General features: G+C 40.9%; 2 long non-coding RNA genes across 3 annotated transcripts in view; one reads left to right on the top strand and one right to left on the bottom strand.

Annotated features, from left to right (window-relative positions):
• The window catches only part of LOC142072969 (uncharacterized), a 528,710-nt gene that overhangs the window by 294,205 nt on the left and 216,542 nt on the right, over positions 1-17,963 (bottom strand). The window lies entirely within an intron of this gene.
• LOC125641833 (uncharacterized) overlaps positions 1-17,963 on the top strand; it is a 54,979-nt gene that overhangs the window by 34,424 nt on the left and 2,592 nt on the right. The window contains exons 2-4 of one of the 2 annotated variants that reach the window (XR_012669602.1): positions 2,942-3,034; positions 3,166-3,299; positions 12,603-12,821. This is a non-coding gene — a long non-coding RNA (uncharacterized LOC125641833). Of the gene's footprint in view, positions 1-2,941; positions 3,035-3,165; positions 3,300-12,602; positions 12,822-17,963 lie in introns of those variants that run through there. The other variant, XR_007358171.2, reaches the window with a different exon arrangement.

The raw sequence follows: 17,963 nt of genomic DNA, 5'->3' as shown, positions 1-17,963 counted from the left end.
ATGGAGTATCCCAGGTCCAACTTCTCCAGAGCTGAATAGAAAAGGATATGATGTGATATGATATGATGTGATATGATCTCCCTGTGATATGATGCCTCTGAGTATGCAACCCAAAACCAGTAGTTTTTCAACCATTGCTCATTACAAACTCACATTTAATTTACTGCCCATAGCTGTCAACATTTCTTCTTTCAGCTTTCCCTTGAAAATGTTTGACAGTTTTTCTCCAGTTATTACTATTATTACTTATATTGTGATAGGAACCAAGTACCCTACACTGGAGCTGAGCAAAGGTTTTTGTTTGAACCCTTTTTTCCATGAAAAATGCAGATTTGGCTCAGCCAAAACATTTTGAGAATTTGTGTCAAATTTGCTGGGTTGTTTCGGTAAAAAAAAACCTTATAACATTTTGAAAAAATGGAAATGTTTCACTGTGACATTTTACAAATCAAACACTTATTTTTTTAATTTGAAATTACTTTTTGTTTTGAAATTTACTTCATTTTTTTAAATAACATTTTTAAAAGCTTAGCAATGGAACAAAACATTTTGTTTCAATCAAACAAAACATTTCAATCAACCCAAAATATTTATGCATGCATATCATACATATACACAAACTTTTCAGCTTGTTTACAAAAGTTTACACACACACACACACACAAAAGTTCCAGGTCAACTGAAAATGAATTCTTTTTCCTGATTATTTCATATGGCCATTGAATCAGATAATGAAGTCTTTGCACAATTCTACCCCATGGAGTGAGTAAAGCCTAACTGTACTGTGCACTTTTCAAACAACCACCAAAAAGCAAGTCTCTAACCACAGAAATTTACAATCTATGATTTAGAAAACACTTCACAGGTGAATAAACAGACCAACAGAAGTGTGGGGAGGAACGGTTAGAAGAGGACAAGGTAACAGTAGAGACAGGTGTGTAGTCAGAATGGTCTCAGTAGCCATAACTGGACACCAGTCTTAACCAATGCCAGAACATTTTGCTTTGCTAAAGCAAAGCTAGATTAGCTTGCACACCCCTGGAGAGGTGTGCAAGATAATCTAGATTGTCCTTGTCTTTAAGGAGGCATATAGTTTAATTTAAATATTTGTGATTTCTTTTTAAGACTCATGATATTGATTGCCTTTCTTTTGATCAAAAAGTTATGCTATTATTTTTAGTGACAGACATTTTCCAAAGATCAGTCAGCTCCACAATGATTCTCCCCCTGTAGGATAAGAAATATCTAAAATAAAGTCTTCAATGCATAAAAGTTTTACAAATGCAGTTGCAAGTTATTCTACTTGATATTCTATAGCATGGCATTACCATTAGCACCACCTGGTATGTTTACCTGTACAGTAGAAGCTATAAAGTCACGATTCAACAACAAAGTGCCAAGATGTTTTTGAAAGAAAGAAAGAAAGAAAGAAAGAAAGAAAGAAAGAAAGAAAGAAAGAAAGAAGTTTGCAGAGCAAAAACAGTTCTCTAAGTGAAAAGTGAATTGTTATTGAATAAAGCTGTGTCTCATTAAAAACATCAATGTGCTCAGTTTTTGTGTGTGTATATTTTCAAAACCGCAAATAATGTTAAATTTGAAAGCCACAAAAGTTACATGAAACAGCAAGAAGTCTGACCCCAAACCCTAAAACAAAGGTTGTGACTTTCACTTCGCTCTCTGTAAAGTGTCCATTCTCCCCACCGCTCTCAACAAGTAGAACATCAACTTTGCATCTAAACATTTTTTGTTAAACTGCAAGAGACAACATAGAATTACCTTACTCTTTATCTTATTCTGGGATATCTGAGAGATTTGTTTTTTTTTTTTTTTAAATATTAACAAGCATTATTATAGGTATGAACAAAACCAGTGTCCATTGGGACAGTCCAAAAGCAGCTCATGTAATTGATGAAAGACAATGTAAATTCAGAAGCACATTGTCCGCCATAGGTACACTGGTCCTCTACTTTTCATTCTCCTGTAACAATATGGCTTATGTGTATTCAGGAGACTTCAAAAGTGTAGCCAAAAAGACTGAGGCTCAGAGTGGTCCTTTTATGCCTTTGATGTACAGAGCAAATCATCCTGAACTCATCAGAGACTAGCGATGACAGGGGTTGGGCAAATCTTAGAATGATCAAAGCATTCAAAGTCTGTGACATTTGCAAGGAAATTAATGATTCCTCTATAAAAGTTTTAACCATCTTGTAAACAGGATAAGTGTAGGAATCCGTAGATGGATGATACCATTAAGTACAGCAAATGTTTCCCAAAATAATCACAATGATGGCTCATTTATTAAGGAAATGTTCATCACATTCATTTACACCCCATGGAACAGATTGTGCAAAAGCTTTTTTTTTTTTTCCTCTGGATAATATATTGTGTAAAATGAGAAATTACTAACTGAAAATATTACTTTGTATTTTTGTCTTGTCATAGAAATACAAGGGATTATCATTATCCAATCTTAGGGACATAACATTATTGCAAAATTATAAATTTTTTCTACTGATGCAAAAGGTCTGATACTAGATTAATGTGCCTGACTAACAAGAGGTGCTATAATGAAACTAAATTCCTTAACTTGTTTTAATGATTCTACTGACAATTATTACTTATCTAAGACAAAAGTATAAGTGCTAAAATATATCATGTCTGATGATCGAAGGTTAAAGGAACAGACTATAAATTCAAGGTTGGCATTTCCTTTGCAAAGCAGATTTCTGTATGTTGTTTAAATATGTCAAAATCATATTCATGCTCGAGTGAGAGATAAGCCAACCAAACAAGTGTTGCCAGTACATTATTTCATTGCCTTTCTATTTTATTTCTTTATTTAGTAATAGCTACAGGGTATGTGGGTTTACTAGTTGCACTTAAGTGGTTTGGGTTTGTTTTGTGAATATTCTGCCTTTGCTATTCCCTTTATATCTCCAAGAAAATCTGATGTCAACGAAAAATAAAGGAAATCTATTGCTCTCATTCAAATTAAGCATGATTTTACCAACACATGGTGAAAGGAGGAGGAGAAGTAAGTGATAAATTCTTTTGCCACCTCAAATAAATACTGACCCTCCTTAGAATAGTAGAACATTTTCCTTTTTGATTTGCACAATATTACTGTGATTGATGCATAATAAGTTATTATTTATTTTATGGTAGTCCTTTAGACCCCAAGAAGGAGTGTGAATTCCATTGCACTCAGCTGTTTGGTGTAAGAAAGATATGATCCCAAGATGGAAAAAGCCAAATGAAGAAGAGGGGGAAAAAGCCAGAAAAGGCCGAACCTCTTTAAGGTAAAACATTATTAATTGTGATTTCATTATTTTACTGCCTTCCAGACTGTGTTGATTTATAGATGCCCCTCAATGATACGATTTATAGTGTTGGGTTTTTAAGCAGTCTACTCTCAATGTTCCTTCAAACTCCCATAATGTATATTGATGTAAAGGTTTGATCAAGCTATTCCATTTAAACATTTCTAGGAGATGCTTTTTCAAAGCAATGCCTGCAAATTTAGCCACATGACCACATTAATATTGAAGCAGACACCTAAAAACATCTGCTAATCCTTTATCTACATTTTTGAACCTAAATCAGCTTCTGATGCATTGCCTTTTTTTTTTTAAATGCCACTGAAGTGTTTTGTTTGAATTTTTTATGTTCTCTCTTGTTCAGAAAACAAATATTATTAGGGACATAATTTCTGGCTATTTTATATATATATAAATTTCAGAAATGATTTTCCAAAAGTATAGCATAATATCCTGTGAGAGGGTATACAGAGCATGGGCTGTCCATAAATTACATAATGCATTAGAGGGTAGATGGGTCCTTAATTTTGCATATTTGTTACAAAGTGTTGCAAGGTAGTGGGTCTTCAAAATCATCAAAAATGTGTTACAAAATTTATAGACACATGCATATCCCTTGCAGAAGGCTGTCTAATTAGCAGACAGGTCACTCAGGGCTGGTCTACACTGAAAATTTACATTGGCATACCTATGTCTCTCAGTGGTGTAAATCTACAACCCCTGAGAGACGTAGGTATGCCAACCTAACCCTTGCTGTAGATAGTGCTAAGTCGATGGAGGAATTCTTCTGTCAACCTAGCTGCTGCCCCTCAGAGAGGTGGATAACCTATGCCAATGGGAAAAACCCTCCCGTCAATGTAGGTGGTGTCTACAGTGAAGTGCTACAGTGGTAAGTGTAGACACACCCTCAGAGTGCCTATATTCATATTCTGCACAGAACCTTATTATTAGAAACTCAGCTGCCTCTGGGCTTGCTTGCCTAGCAACCCAATGAGCTCAACTGGGCCCAATGAACTCTTTCTAAGTGACTGTGCCCCCTGACAGGTCAGAAAAGCCAACAAAACAACATTTAAGCCTTGTAGCAACAGCAGAACAGTGGCTTCTCCATGAATTGCATGCTTGCAGCTTCTCTAAACCTGCTAAACCTGCTTCCTGTTCAGCCTTTGTTCTACGCCTTACCTGCTCTACTCCAGTCCTAGTCCCTGATTACTCCTGACTCCAACCTCCAGACCATACTTCTACTCCAACCACTAGGTCTCACCATCTACACATCAGTGTGCAACAGTTATTTACTGTCAATCCCATATCTTCCTGCATGTAGAATATGAAAACTGCTGTGTTGGAATCAGAAGTGTGTAGTGTATGTTCCAAGATCACGATACATATAGACCTCATTTTGTATGCATAGAAGTCTTTCTGTTCAAGACCAAGAATAGCTGTCCTTACAGCTCCTTCTGGGGTTTTCCATACTCGGGGACAGAATGTACTTATCTCTATAAAGTGGTTAGATTCCACACAGAAAACTATGGCCCTTAAAAAAAAGTAACTCACCAGCCAGCACAGTCGCTCATGGGGCATGGCAGGCTTTTCTCTTCTAGCACTCTCTGCTGACAGCTGCTCCAGCCCTGCTTCCAGTTTGCTTCTTCTCATGACTCAGACCTCCAGCATGGTTACACTGAGTCCCAACCCTTTCCAGGGTAACAAAGTGTCCCACAAAACAATAGCCCAATGGCCATATGTGAGATCTTCATCCCATCTCTGGGCTCAATGGTCCTTACACTTGTCATTTTGGAAGGCTTTCCTGCCGCCTCCTGTGGCGGCCAGTAGGGGAACCCAGGCCCCACTGCTCTGAGTTCCAGTCTAGCAAGCAGCTAAGATCTACTTCCTCAGACTAGACTCCTTGCTGCCTTGCTCAACCACTTCCTACCTCAGCCTGTCTCTGGAACCTTTCCACAGCCCCCTCCTGTGCTCCTCTTCTGCAGACTCTTCACGCCTTCCCAGGCTCTGCGGAGTTCTTTCTGGCTCTTCGACTGGGAGGCTGAAGCTTGGCTCATGTCTGTCTCCCTAGGGCTTTCTGTGTGTCCATGTTTCTTCTGAAAACCCAACCCCTGGGTTGCCTCATTGGGGTCTGTCAGGGCTCACCGCAGAAGTTCACTTCACCCCTGTAACTTCCCAGTATCTCTCATGTATCTTTGACAGAGCTCCTTCTTGAGAGAGAATTACAAGGCCTAGTCTATCTGAGGCCTCCTCCCATCTCCCTTTAGCTCAGTCCCCACTGCATTACTAGTTGGAACTTCAGCAGCACTCGAGCTCAAACACTCTGCATCTACCCCTCCCCACAACAGGCCAGTCAGCTTGAACCTAAAACCCCAGTTACTCTGAGCTAGAGATTTTGATGTGTGGACAGAAATTGGGTTAAGGGCAAAATTTGAGTTATACTTTGAGCATTTGAACGTCATATGCTATGAAGACATACTTTTTTACTGCTCAAAAGTCCTTCTTTTATTAGTCACCCTGCTCCTCACTCATCCTTAATTCAGCCAGAAAGCTGCTGCTCAGGTGTTTAATCCTATACTGGGCCAGGTGCACCCGTCAGGTGCAACTGGTGCACGAATTGGATTCTGGCTCCAGTTAACTTTTTCTTCCGATTTAGGATATAAACCTCATCTCAGGGCCAGTGCTCAAAACCCCAAATTTCCTCACCTAGGAACCTAAAAAACTGACTAGATATCAGCTGATGTAGTAGCTAGGTGTTGAAAACTGCTCAGTACCCAGAGACTCTTATTGTTCACAATGGGAGCTGTTATCTATGTTACTTATATGCCCACCCCTCCTCTTACGTAGTACTTCACAATCATTAATGTATTGAATGGATGCTGAGCACTTTTTGATATTGGGCCATATGCTAATAAAATATCATCATTGCATGGTAAGCACTCAGTCAGGAAATGCTGATGTTCAAGTTGCACTCACAAGTTTTACTCTATTCCATTATGCACCTGCATGTGCATTACGCATTACTGTATTATGTGCACGTGCATTACATTACACTTCTTACATGACCACCATTCATTACTCATAATACAATATACTTGCCCACAACTTTAGAAGCACACATTGTAGTTGTTCAAACTCATACTCCAGCAGAACCATGACTCTTTTCACAGCACAGTCCTGCTTTTCTCTTAATTTTGCTAAAAGAAAAATTAAAACATTGTACCAATGGCAATTGTGCATGCATATAGCGAAGTCCTCCTCGGTTCATAAATCTGTGAAAGCCAAATTTGGGAAATCAAAACCACATTTTGCCAGAATGCTGCAAGATTTTTCTTAGTTTGGACTGCTTCTCTGGTAAGCTTCAGCTTCTTACACACAGTTGTTTTGGCTGTGCAACTGGTCAAACACTACTCAGCTTTGGTTTTTGCTTTATTTTAAATGACTGTATTCCTCACATTCCTTGCACTTGAAACAGCAGAATTTTTTTTTCTGTCTCAAACTTATTGAAAAAAGTCTCCTTGGTGTAAAATTTCTGCACAAAGGGCAAAAGTTTCAACAAGTTATTATCAAATGAAAAGAAGGGATTAGAATGGAAATGTTTAGGCCACATTCTATGTCACCATTTCCAGAGCCCCAGCTAAAACAGCCACAGTAAAGAACTTTGGAAAACATGGGTATAATTTCAGGCTCAGCACAAACTTACAGTCTCTACTACTTTCAGTATCAAAACTGTTCAGTTTTTGATCTCCCAGCAATATTCCCAAGACCAAATGTGGATAACTGAAACTTGTGTGTCACAACCCTGTCCTGACTACAGCTAAAGATTTTGCCATCATTTATCATAATGTATGGGTGAAATGCTTAGAAGCCCATGTTTTTCTTGGCTGGGTGGTTGTTTTTGGTATCCCAGTCACAAAGAGCAGGGATGTGAAGCTGTTTCATCCCCGACATTCTCACTTTTGGTTGGTTTTCTCCTGTTATTTGTGTCTATTTTTGAAAGATATTGATTTTCTTTTTTTTTTGGTGGTATTTTTTGAACTCTGAAGCAGTGTTATTTGTACATGCATAAGATTGCAATTAATTGATCTGGGAAATATTTCCGACACATTCATTCTGTTCTGTATTGTTCTGGCTAGTTGCATAAATCAGCCACTAGAAACAATACCATATGACTCACATAACTAACCAATGTAGTTGGAATTACCAGTACCAATATCACAATATATTTCTTGTGAATGATCAGCTGACCAAGAAATTATTTGCTGAAGAAATCTGCAAAAAAAAAATTAACAAATAAATTTTAAGATTTTGCAGTCCATTTGCAAACAAGGTGCAAACAGGAAATAAAAAGTAAAAATATTGGAATAAATTATTTGTTCAAATTATTTACTCGGGTCTAGTTATGTTTTTCTTTTAAATCTTGATTGTGAGTGGCTTAGATCGAGACATGGAATTAACATTATAGCCATTCAAAAAAATTCTCATTGACAACTGAAATAAAAAATACACATTCACATTTCACTAGCTTTATGCAAGAGTAAAATCTTCCTTTGTTCATGCCAAATTTTTCATGCAGGCAGAAATCAATCATTTGTGCTTGCGTCCATGTGTGAGCATGCACGAGAGAAGCAACAATGCATATTTTGTGCCTTCAGTTACCTAATATGAAGTTTTAGTCATCCTCATTTTATAGCTAGGAAATCATATCTTACACTTTATTACCTATTCTAAAATTCTAACCTATTCTAACGAGGACTATGGCCTCGATCCTGCCAAAAGAGTTTTGTGGACAGAACTTCACTGTGTTTAGTAGGGCTCTGCACTTGTACTGGTATCCTACCTGGGCAGTTAGAATAACAGAGTGGAAGGCCAGAAAGGACAACCAGATTATCACATCAGAGGCAATAAATCCCACCTAGTTACCTTTGTATTGAGCCCCGAAACCTGGATAGCCCTCAAGAGACTAAACTATTGTATGCCACATTCAGAGAAGAGGAGGGACTGAAGTGCACCAGTTCACAAGGCCCCTACAACAGCAGGAAATTGATTTGGTGAGAGATACCCTGATGATCGTAGCAAGCAAACTGCATGACATGCTGCAAAGAAAGGCAAACCACACACCCCCATTGGTCCCTGCTAATCTGACCTCCAGGAAAATTCCTTCTTGACTCCAAATCTAGCAATCAGTGTGACACTGAGCATATGAGAAAACCCACCAGCCAAGCATCTGAGAAAGAGAATCCGAAGTATCATCTCAGAGCACCAACTCACCCCAGCCAGTGTCCCAACTCCAGCCACAAGCATCACTCATGCTTCAGAGGAAGGAGAAAAAAAGCACAACAAAGTAAAGGGAAAAAGCAATTTCCTTCCTTATGCCTACAGACCAGCTGAAGCCCTGAAGCATGAGATTTAGGAACACAAGACATAGGACCAGAAGGGACCCCTGGGCGAGGGAGTCCAGCTCCCCCATCACCACAGATCTGACTTCAGAATTGAGGGTTATGGGGGTAAGTAATGACCTGATCCTTCTCCCAGTGAAGCCCTGGCCAAATCACCATTAATTTCAATGGGATCAATATTGGGCCATAGATGTCTTTCTTTGTTCCTTATTCATACTCTGATGTCTTATGCATTCTTGTAAAACAAAGTAGATATTTTAATTACCAAACTGATACCCATATCATCTTTCTTTTAGAAATTAGATGCCTCAAATAATTTCACTAGCTTTCTTATATGCTCCTTTATGAAACATCACTGTTCATTGAAAAGTCGATTCTACTGCTTATGTGTTAAAGGAAACAGAGACTTGCAGTCTGGCTGCTTCTGTCACAAAAGACAGTGTCATATGTTAGCTTCTAATTAAAAGGACCTTGATGTGTATGCCTGAGGGGAAGTTCTTTAGGGAGCATTTCACATCCCCCATCCCCAGTGTAAAAATCTATCACTGGCCATCCAGGGTTTTGTTTTTTCCCCCCCATGTGTTACTGTTACTTTGTTAAAACACACTACAAGAGTCTGTGTTTATTACTTTTATTTTGTCAGTGCATTAGAAAGTTTTCTTTTATATTAGAAGTGAATGTAGACTGTTCTCAGTGGTGGATCTAGACTGATCTCAGTGATAGCAAATGACAGAACGAGGAGTAATGGTCTCAAGTTGCAGTGGAGAGGTTTAGGTTGGATATTAGGAAAAACTTTTTCACTAGGAGAGTGGTGAAACACTGGAATGCGTTACCTAGGGAGGTGGTGGAATCTCCTTCCTTAGAAGTTTTTAAGGTCAGGCTTGATAAAACCCTGGCTAGGATGATTTAGTTGGGGATTGGTCCTGCTTTGAGCAGGGGGTTGGACTAGATACCTCCTGAGGTCCCTTCCAACCCTGATATTCTATTATTCTATGATTCTATGAATTACATTATGGCCTGCTATAGAATCCATCTGGTTGTAACTATATTTTGAGGTTATAATAAAGGGACTGCGGTTATCTGTGGCCTTCTATGATGCTTTCATAAGTAAAACATTTACAAACTAAGGTTTACATTATTATTTTAAAAGAAATATATTTAGCTTTATTTACAAATATGTTTTCCTATCTTAAGCACACAAAGGGCCAATGGTTAAATTTTCATAATCACTGAAAATCCCACTAGGTGTCTACCTGTGTCTTTAGACACCTAAATATCAGAAAATCTACCCCTTTCATTACTAGAAGCCTAAATCCCATTTTCAAGAGTGATTTGGGCACTTAAGAGTCTAAGTCACATTGACCTTCAGAACAATGTAGGCTCTTACATCATCTGGGTTTAATCTGTGTAAAATTTTCAAAAGAAGCCCAGGGACAGAATTTAGTATTCAGCAACGAAAAATCAGAGCCAGATTTTCGAAGGCACTCAGCTCCAATTTTAGGATTTAAATAAGTAATTGGATTTTCAAAAAGGCTCAGCACATTGGGTACTGAGCTGTTCTGAAGAATCAGTCATAAAATTCCCAACTGGAGTTTCTGGATGCTGAGCTCTTTCAAAAATATGATCCTTATTTCCTGCCTAAATGGGACCTGATGTGTTTAGAAAATGTGGCTTCAATTGTGGGTGATGAGCCTTTCTGAAAATTATGGCTTAGGCATATAATGACATTTTTTAAAAAACAGCATACACAGTGTAAAAAATGCATTAAAAAATCCTACCTACCACCATATCCACACCAAAAAGAGCCAGGAGCAAAGATGGACCTTATACTGTTCCCAGAAATTCAATAAGGCTGGGCTCTGGAAGATCATAGAAGGCAACATGTTCAAATCTCAAGAGCCCTCACACACAAAACTGTGCCTAGAACCACCCTGAAGAGAACAAAAACTCTTCAGTAGACATGAGAAAGAAAAGCAGAAAAATGTTTTGTTCTATTTTCATGAACTTTGTTTCTAAACTGCATGAATTTGCCTCTGATTAATATGTAAGCATTTTTCTTTCTTTCACAGCTCTGGCTTGTGGAAAATGTTGTAGCTAAATCATTAGGGTGTACATCATCAGTTCCTCTAGATTTCAGAGTAGCAGCCGTGTTAGTCTGTATCTGATCTTTGCTATTTTAATACAAATTTCACAGTAGATGAAAAAAATAGAACTATGTTTTTGTGAGTGACTTGCTGACGCCTAATTATCTAGAAACAGAAACTCCACTTCTTTGAATAAGCTGCATAGCCAGGCCATTTGAACACTCTCTATAGCAATAAGGAAAGTCAACAGCAGCATGTTATCAGCTCAGTTTACTAAGGAGGTTCTACAGACTTTGTAGATTTTGTGAGGAGTGGGGGGGGGGTAATTGTTTTTCAAATATATGTTTTTTCAGTTAGTAGTGACTAGTAACTACATTTTTAAGCAGTACAGAAGGTTGAATGTCTAGGGGAAGTGCTGGTCCAATTGTTAAAAACAACCTGATAAACAAATATTTGTTCAAGTAGAAGTTCAAAGCTCATTTGACTATAATGGTGTCAAGTTATCTGCTGTTAAGTATTGTGTAACAATGGGGAGCTTGTGAAAATATTCTCGAACCCCAAAGGTTTCATGTGTCTTACCACAAATGACGATTTGCTATCAGATTTCATTAGTTTCCTCAACGTATAAAAAAAATGTAATCAGAGAGCAAAAATAATATCATGCAACTTAAATGACTAATCACACAACACTGAATATTCAAAGCAGTTTGCAAACAGGCAGTCTGAAAATCATTTGGTAAACTATTTGCAATCCATTCCAAATCAGGATCACTGTGAACAGTTTGCTTACCCCAAAAGGGTCTCGATCTGTAGCAATGATTACCCATAATGAATTGTTCAACACTGTACTCATGGAAATGGGATCTAGAACTGTTGTGATAACTGGGCCTACAAATTTATCATAACTGTAAGCTCAACTGTAAAAAGTGACTGGAAGTTCATAAACTGTTACAATGACTTGCTAAATAAAATTGTTGAAGAAAAGATGTAAGAAGGAAATAGACTGAATTAATTTAAAGAGACAGTTTACCTTAACACTCAATGTCTGTGTTAAGATTATCACAGGTGAGCAAGACGAGTAGATGACCAGATATCAATGAATCAAAATTGCTGGAAACTAGGCCTAATTGGTGGACAAAACAATGAGGGGACGGGCTATTCCACAAATCAGTCTCTTTTGGGGTAATCAGAAAGAGACATTGGTGGCGGGGGAGCTGGCTACCACAGTGCTGGCTGACTGAAAAAAAAGGAGATGCTGGCTATCATGATGCTGGCTCACTGAAATATAAGAAGAGGAAGGAGTAAGCATCAATTCATTGCTGCCATCCTCAACAGCTCCTGGGACCCTGGACTTACCTCATACTAATCCTGAAAGGTGCAGAGAGAGGAGCCTCCATCAGCTCTGCCTAAACTCAGAGTACCACCTGGAATGTGAGACTTCTGTTACACACACACATCCTTGTGTGTTCTTTCCTTCCCCAACTTCTTTCTTCTTTTTCCTATCTGTATCTTTTTTTCTTTTGTCTAATAAGAGTCTGGTTTAGTTGCCAAAGACTATATATGTTACAACACAGCTGTAAGCCTGTCACCAGAAAGAAACAGCTAAATGCAGTGCCCTAAACATTTTGATGCTGGTACAAGTTTGCCAGGTCTCATAGTAGTTGATAAGACCAGGTGCTGCACCTGGAGTGTTTCTCCAGCCCTGAGTTTGCAAGTGAGTCAACATCATAGTCAGAAACTTCATTTTCTATCTTTGCTGTTCTTTTTTCTCCCCTTTTGTGTGTTTGTCTTCTTTTGTCTTCTAGGAAATGGGGTTGGACTTAAACAGTGGGAACAACAAAAGCTCCACCCATCTTAACTAACTTCTCTTCTCCCCAAAAAAGTCGTTATCACCATCTAAGAGACAGACCAACATGGCAGTTTTAACTCCAAAAGACTTTCTTCAGCTAAAGAGAAAGTGAAGAAGGGATGTTCTAAAATGAAAGCCTTACTTAAATATTTCACATTTCAAATGATTTAACTGATTTTCCCCTGTATATTTAATAAAGGGTTTAAAAGATTTTTAATGATGTGTTTTACCATGACACTAAGCAGGCTTAGATCTCTGTATACTGAACCTTGTTTAAGTGTTTAATGTTGGACAGCGACTGGGTTATGTTAACATCTTTAACTCTTTGTGTCCATATATTCCATCTAAATTAATACAATGGAATCCTTTACCTCTCTGTATCAGTTTTGATTTAAAGCTATCTCAATAGTGACCAAAAAGTTGTTCCTATATGATGATATCCAGTGGCCTATGTGAAAAAAATTAGTAGCATGAAAGTGCACACACCACTACTTGCACCATTAGGAACCTGGTCATTTTCAATTGAGAGGCCAAATATTGCAAAAGCATTGATTGAAGTTAGCCAGGGCTGAGACAACTGCGGGGGTTAGCCTAGGAATTCTTTCACCACTGCTTTCATTGTTGTACTTGATCTGTAGATAAATAGAGAATTTCAGTCTCCAGGGATGTCAATCAAGCTTTCTTTTGAAAGTAATCTTTGTGATTCCAAGCAGCAAATGCTAATCTAGTATAACACAGTCATGGAGAAATGAGCCTCACTCCTTTGTTGGACCATTGGCACATGGATTTCTTTTACTCGGCTGACCTCTTCTGAAATGTGGCTGCATTTGTTTGGTGTGATATCTGCACCCTTTACTGTACTAATTAAAAGACTAGATGTGATTCATTTCCCCAAAGACTTACTGTAACCAGCGAGTAGGAATGAACTTTAGTAGTTTCTGACTGGCCACATTTTAAAATCATGTTTCAGATGTACAGGTTTTGTGCTTTCCATGTGCCACTAGTCCTTTTTAAGTTGACATTTTCATTTAGTTATCAGTGAGAAGTTACAACAGGACAAGAAATCTCTCTAGTTTTGAATCAGCTGCACTTGCACACTGACACAGCCCTCCCTGGATGATGAAGTCTGAGGCTGAAGTATCTGTTTACCTTACAGGGCAGGTCTCTACAACAAAGGAATTCACAGAGTTTATACCATATGTAAAAAAACAGCAAAAAACCCTCATGTCGGGGGCATATTAACTGGTTTGGATTAGATGGCCTATATTCCCTAAAGACTTTTAAAAGGAACTCAGATAAAACTGGCTCTTTAAAACAAATTGCGTGCACCTCTGTACTTTTGAGTGTGCTGCTGGCCATCAGTCACCCATAATTTGAGAACCTGAGGTAAAAAATAAAAATAATAATACCTAGCTCTAATAGCAGCACTTTTCATCAATAGATCAAAAATTGCTTTACAAAGGAGATGAGTATTATCCTCATTTTACTGATGGAGAAATCAAGACACAGAGCAGTCAAATGACATGCTTCTGGTCACCCACCAAGCCAGTGTCAGAGCTGGGAATAGAACCCCGGATTCCTGAGTCCCAGTCCTATCATCTAGGTCACAGCAAGTGAGATGTTTTTTGTGGTTAAATAAATAAATCTTGTGGAAGCATTTTCCAGGTTAAGATTCAAACGTATGTGTGTTTGTATGGTGAGGATAGTGGAAAAAATATGTATAACACTAAGAATTCAGCTAAGTCTCACTGAGGACAGCATGCTTTTGATTTCACTCATTGCAAAGGACAACTGGGATTACAAAAAAAACCAGTAGAAACCTCAGGCTCCTCTACACCACTCTGAAAAAATTGCAAGTGTTGTAAAGTTTGCCTGGGATTGGAGAGGATGAACATGATTTGAGGATTGCTTCTAGTGAACAAGGACAAGGTTGACATCCTTCACCTGTTACATAAGATTTTCTTCTGAACAATGAAGGCTGACATTGGCAACCATGGACAACATTTATATACAGATAACTGTGGATGAAACTAACCAAAATACAAAAGGAACAGAGAACATATTCTGATATTTTTAGAAACAGTACTGCACTCAGAATTTAGGTTGACAGAAAATGATTGTTTATGACAGATGGCATTCAGAGTTGGCAGGAGCAATTAAACATTTGAGAAATTAAGATAAATGTATATTTTTATTAGGATGCTTCTATGAAACATTTGAGAAATTAAGATAAATGTATATATTTTTTTAATTAGGATGCTTCTATGTAACTGAACAGCAGAGCTATCAGATTTTTGACACCATTTTAGCTCAAATATATGCTTTACAGTCTTAAAGAAACTCAGTCAGATCTTTGAGAACCTACCAGTTTTGCCTCATGAATCTCATGTTGGGAAGTCACAAATCAAGTACTTGGACATGATGAAATTGTACTTAGATTACGACTAATTCCTGGTATATTTGTGAAATTCATAGCAACTTATGTGTGCGCACGTGCAGATATTTTATACTATATATATTGCAAGTGATTTTACATATTGCATTTTCCTTCTACATCAGAGGTGAGCAAACTATGGCCCGCAGACCACATCTGGCCCACGGGACTGTTCTGCCTGGCCCCTGAGCTCCTGGCCCAGGAGGCTAGTCCCCAGCCCCTCCCCCGCTGTTCCCTCTCCCACACAGCCACACGGGCAGCAGGGCTGCGAGTTCCTGCCGCTCTGAGCAGCCTTGTAAGGGGGCGGTGGCAGCACGCACTCGGTGGGGGTGGTGGGATTGGGTAGGAGGTCCCGGGGGACAATCAGGGGACAGGGAGCAGGGGGCGGTTTGTAGGATTCATAAAGGGTTAATGCGCTTGGCAACATTCAGGGCACACCCTGAGTGTTGTGTAGGAGCAGTGCACACACAGCTCCTCTCAAGGGCATGAACCTTGGAATCTCGCCCAGATGACATGAACCGTGGGAAGCCTCCCAGGACTGGGCTCAAGGCCCGAGAGCAAGGAATGCGGTAGATAGAAATTGGTAAATAAGGACGTTAAACAAAGCCAGTGTATTCCTTTTATCTGTTGGAGAATGTAATGCGCGGGGGAAGAGAAAGAATAAAGGAGAGGGTGGAAAGCTGACAGGAGCAGTCCGTTGGCAGACCAGCCTGTTTGCTTGCTAAAAGCTTTGTGCTGTCTGTATTTGAACCGCAACAACTGGCGCCCAACGTGGGGCCCTCAGCACTCACCTCGCCCTGCAAGGGTTTCAGACGCGTCACTCATCTGCTTCGCGGATCCCGGTGAGTATTTTTCATTGTGGTAAGTATGGGAAGCTCCCTCTCTGCTTTGCAAGTGCAACACCGCAATGAGCTACAGTATTTGCTGCGTAAGGCTCAGCATGACTGCCCCACTCGAGAACTCACTCTTCTGCTACAGGAGGTGAGTGCCCAATGCCCGTGGGTACCCTGAAGCCGGAACCCTTAAGCTAGCGGACTGGGAGCGGTTGGGCCAGACATTGCACAAAGAGCCTTGGGCGCCCGTGCAGGCTTTACATGCCTGGCACCTCTGCCGCGACGCGATACAGTATGTCGCCTCGGACAGGCCCTCCCTCGCGGGGCTGATGCTCTCGCCACTCCCGTCCGCTCCTGCAGCCATCCCCCCTCCTGGTGATGCGACACAGCGTGTCGCCTCGGAAAGGCCCTCTCCTGCGCCAACAGAGGGGCTGCCGATCCCGCCACCCCCTTCCACTCCTGCAACCATCCCTCCCCCTGCTTTCCCCCCAGTGCCTCTATTACCACCGCCTCCCTTGCCTTCCCCACCGGAGCCGGTGTGTGATTACCATCCCCCTATGGGGCCCCATGCTCCGGGGCCCCCCGGGGGGTCGTCCGTGTCTGCTCAGGGGCTTTCGCTGGTGCAACAAATGGTTCACGCAGCGAAGACTCGCTCAGATATTACAGCAGAGGAGCTGGCTGATCTAGTCTCAGTTTGTCCGGTGACCTGGCAGGATGATGGCCAGGGCAACCAGGTTGCAAACTGGGTCAGTTTGCCTTACTCGGTGAACAGAGAGGTAAAGAAAGTGATTCGCGAGTTTGGCCTCACTAGCACGTATGTACATGGTCTCATTGAAGGGCTAGGTACTGGGTACACCCTGATCCCTGAAGATTGGAAGGCGCTGTTGCGCATGATGCTGATGCCCAGTCAGTATGTTATTTGGCTTAGTGAGTATCGGCAGATGGCAGAATGCCAAGCCCAGGTATATAGAGAGCAAGGTATTATTTATGAGCACTTGGCAGGGGAGGGCCAGTTTGCTACCGTTCAGATGCAGTCTCAACTCCCTCAGGCCGTCTTCCCCATTATTTCCACCTGCGCCCAGCATGCTTTCCAGAAGGTCCCGGATTCAGGCAAGCCTACCAAAAGCTTTGCCAGTATCCGTCAGGGTGCATCAGAGTCCTTTATGGATTTTACCAACAGATTGCAGGAGGCTATTCTCTGACAGGTGGACAGCCCTGCAGCAGCTCAGGAGATCCTGTTAAAAATGGCGGTTGAAAATGCGAACGAGGATTGCCGCCGTGCTTGCCAGGTGGCACAAGCCACTGGCATTCTAGAGCTGTCGGACATGCTGCGGGCGTGCCAAAACATCGGCACACAAGCACATAAAGCTGGTGTTATGGCCGCCGCCCTGCGGAAAAGCGGGAAGGAGGGGAAGCGTTGTTACCGCTGTGGTAAGGAGGGTCACTTTCAGCGGGAGTGCCGCTCATCGACGGCGCCCGCCCGCCCCTCAAAGAAGTGCCCCAAGTGTCAGAAGAGCTATCACTGGGCTAATCAGTGTCATAGCGGGTCGGGAAACCGCACAACAGGTCTCCCCCTTACCCAGGGCCAAACGGGGGTGTTTCCCACTCAGACAACTGTTCCTCTGCCTTAAAATCCATAGATTCCATGAGGGCGGCAACTGCCGGAAGTGCAGGGCTTGATTTGATTATGCAGGAGGATGCTGATTTTCAGTTGCCGGGGGAGGTTTGCGCCATACCTACACAGGTGACAGGACCTCTCCCTGCTGGATTTGTGGGTCTGGTTCTCCCTCGCTCACATGCTGGGAAACAGGGATTTTTTGTCATCCCAGGGGTCATTGACGCCAATTACACCGGCGTTATTAAGGTTCAGGTGTGGACCCATCTTCCGCAGTCACTCCCGCGTGGACGGTCAATTGCGCAATTGATTTTAGTCCCCTATCAGGTGCCAGCTGCAGAGGATCGAGCCCGGGGCGGGAACGGCTTTGGATCGACGCTGTCTCAGTTGCCGTCTCACAACACATCCTCTCCACTTGTTGCTCTAACAATGTTG

The sequence above is a fragment of the Caretta caretta genome, chromosome 8 (assembly GCF_965140235.1).
Source record: "Caretta caretta isolate rCarCar2 chromosome 8, rCarCar1.hap1, whole genome shotgun sequence".
Lineage (NCBI taxonomy): Eukaryota > Metazoa > Chordata > Testudines > Cheloniidae > Caretta > Caretta caretta.
The sequence above is the reverse complement of the archived record's forward strand: the minus strand, read 5'-3'. Positions and strand labels throughout refer to the sequence as shown.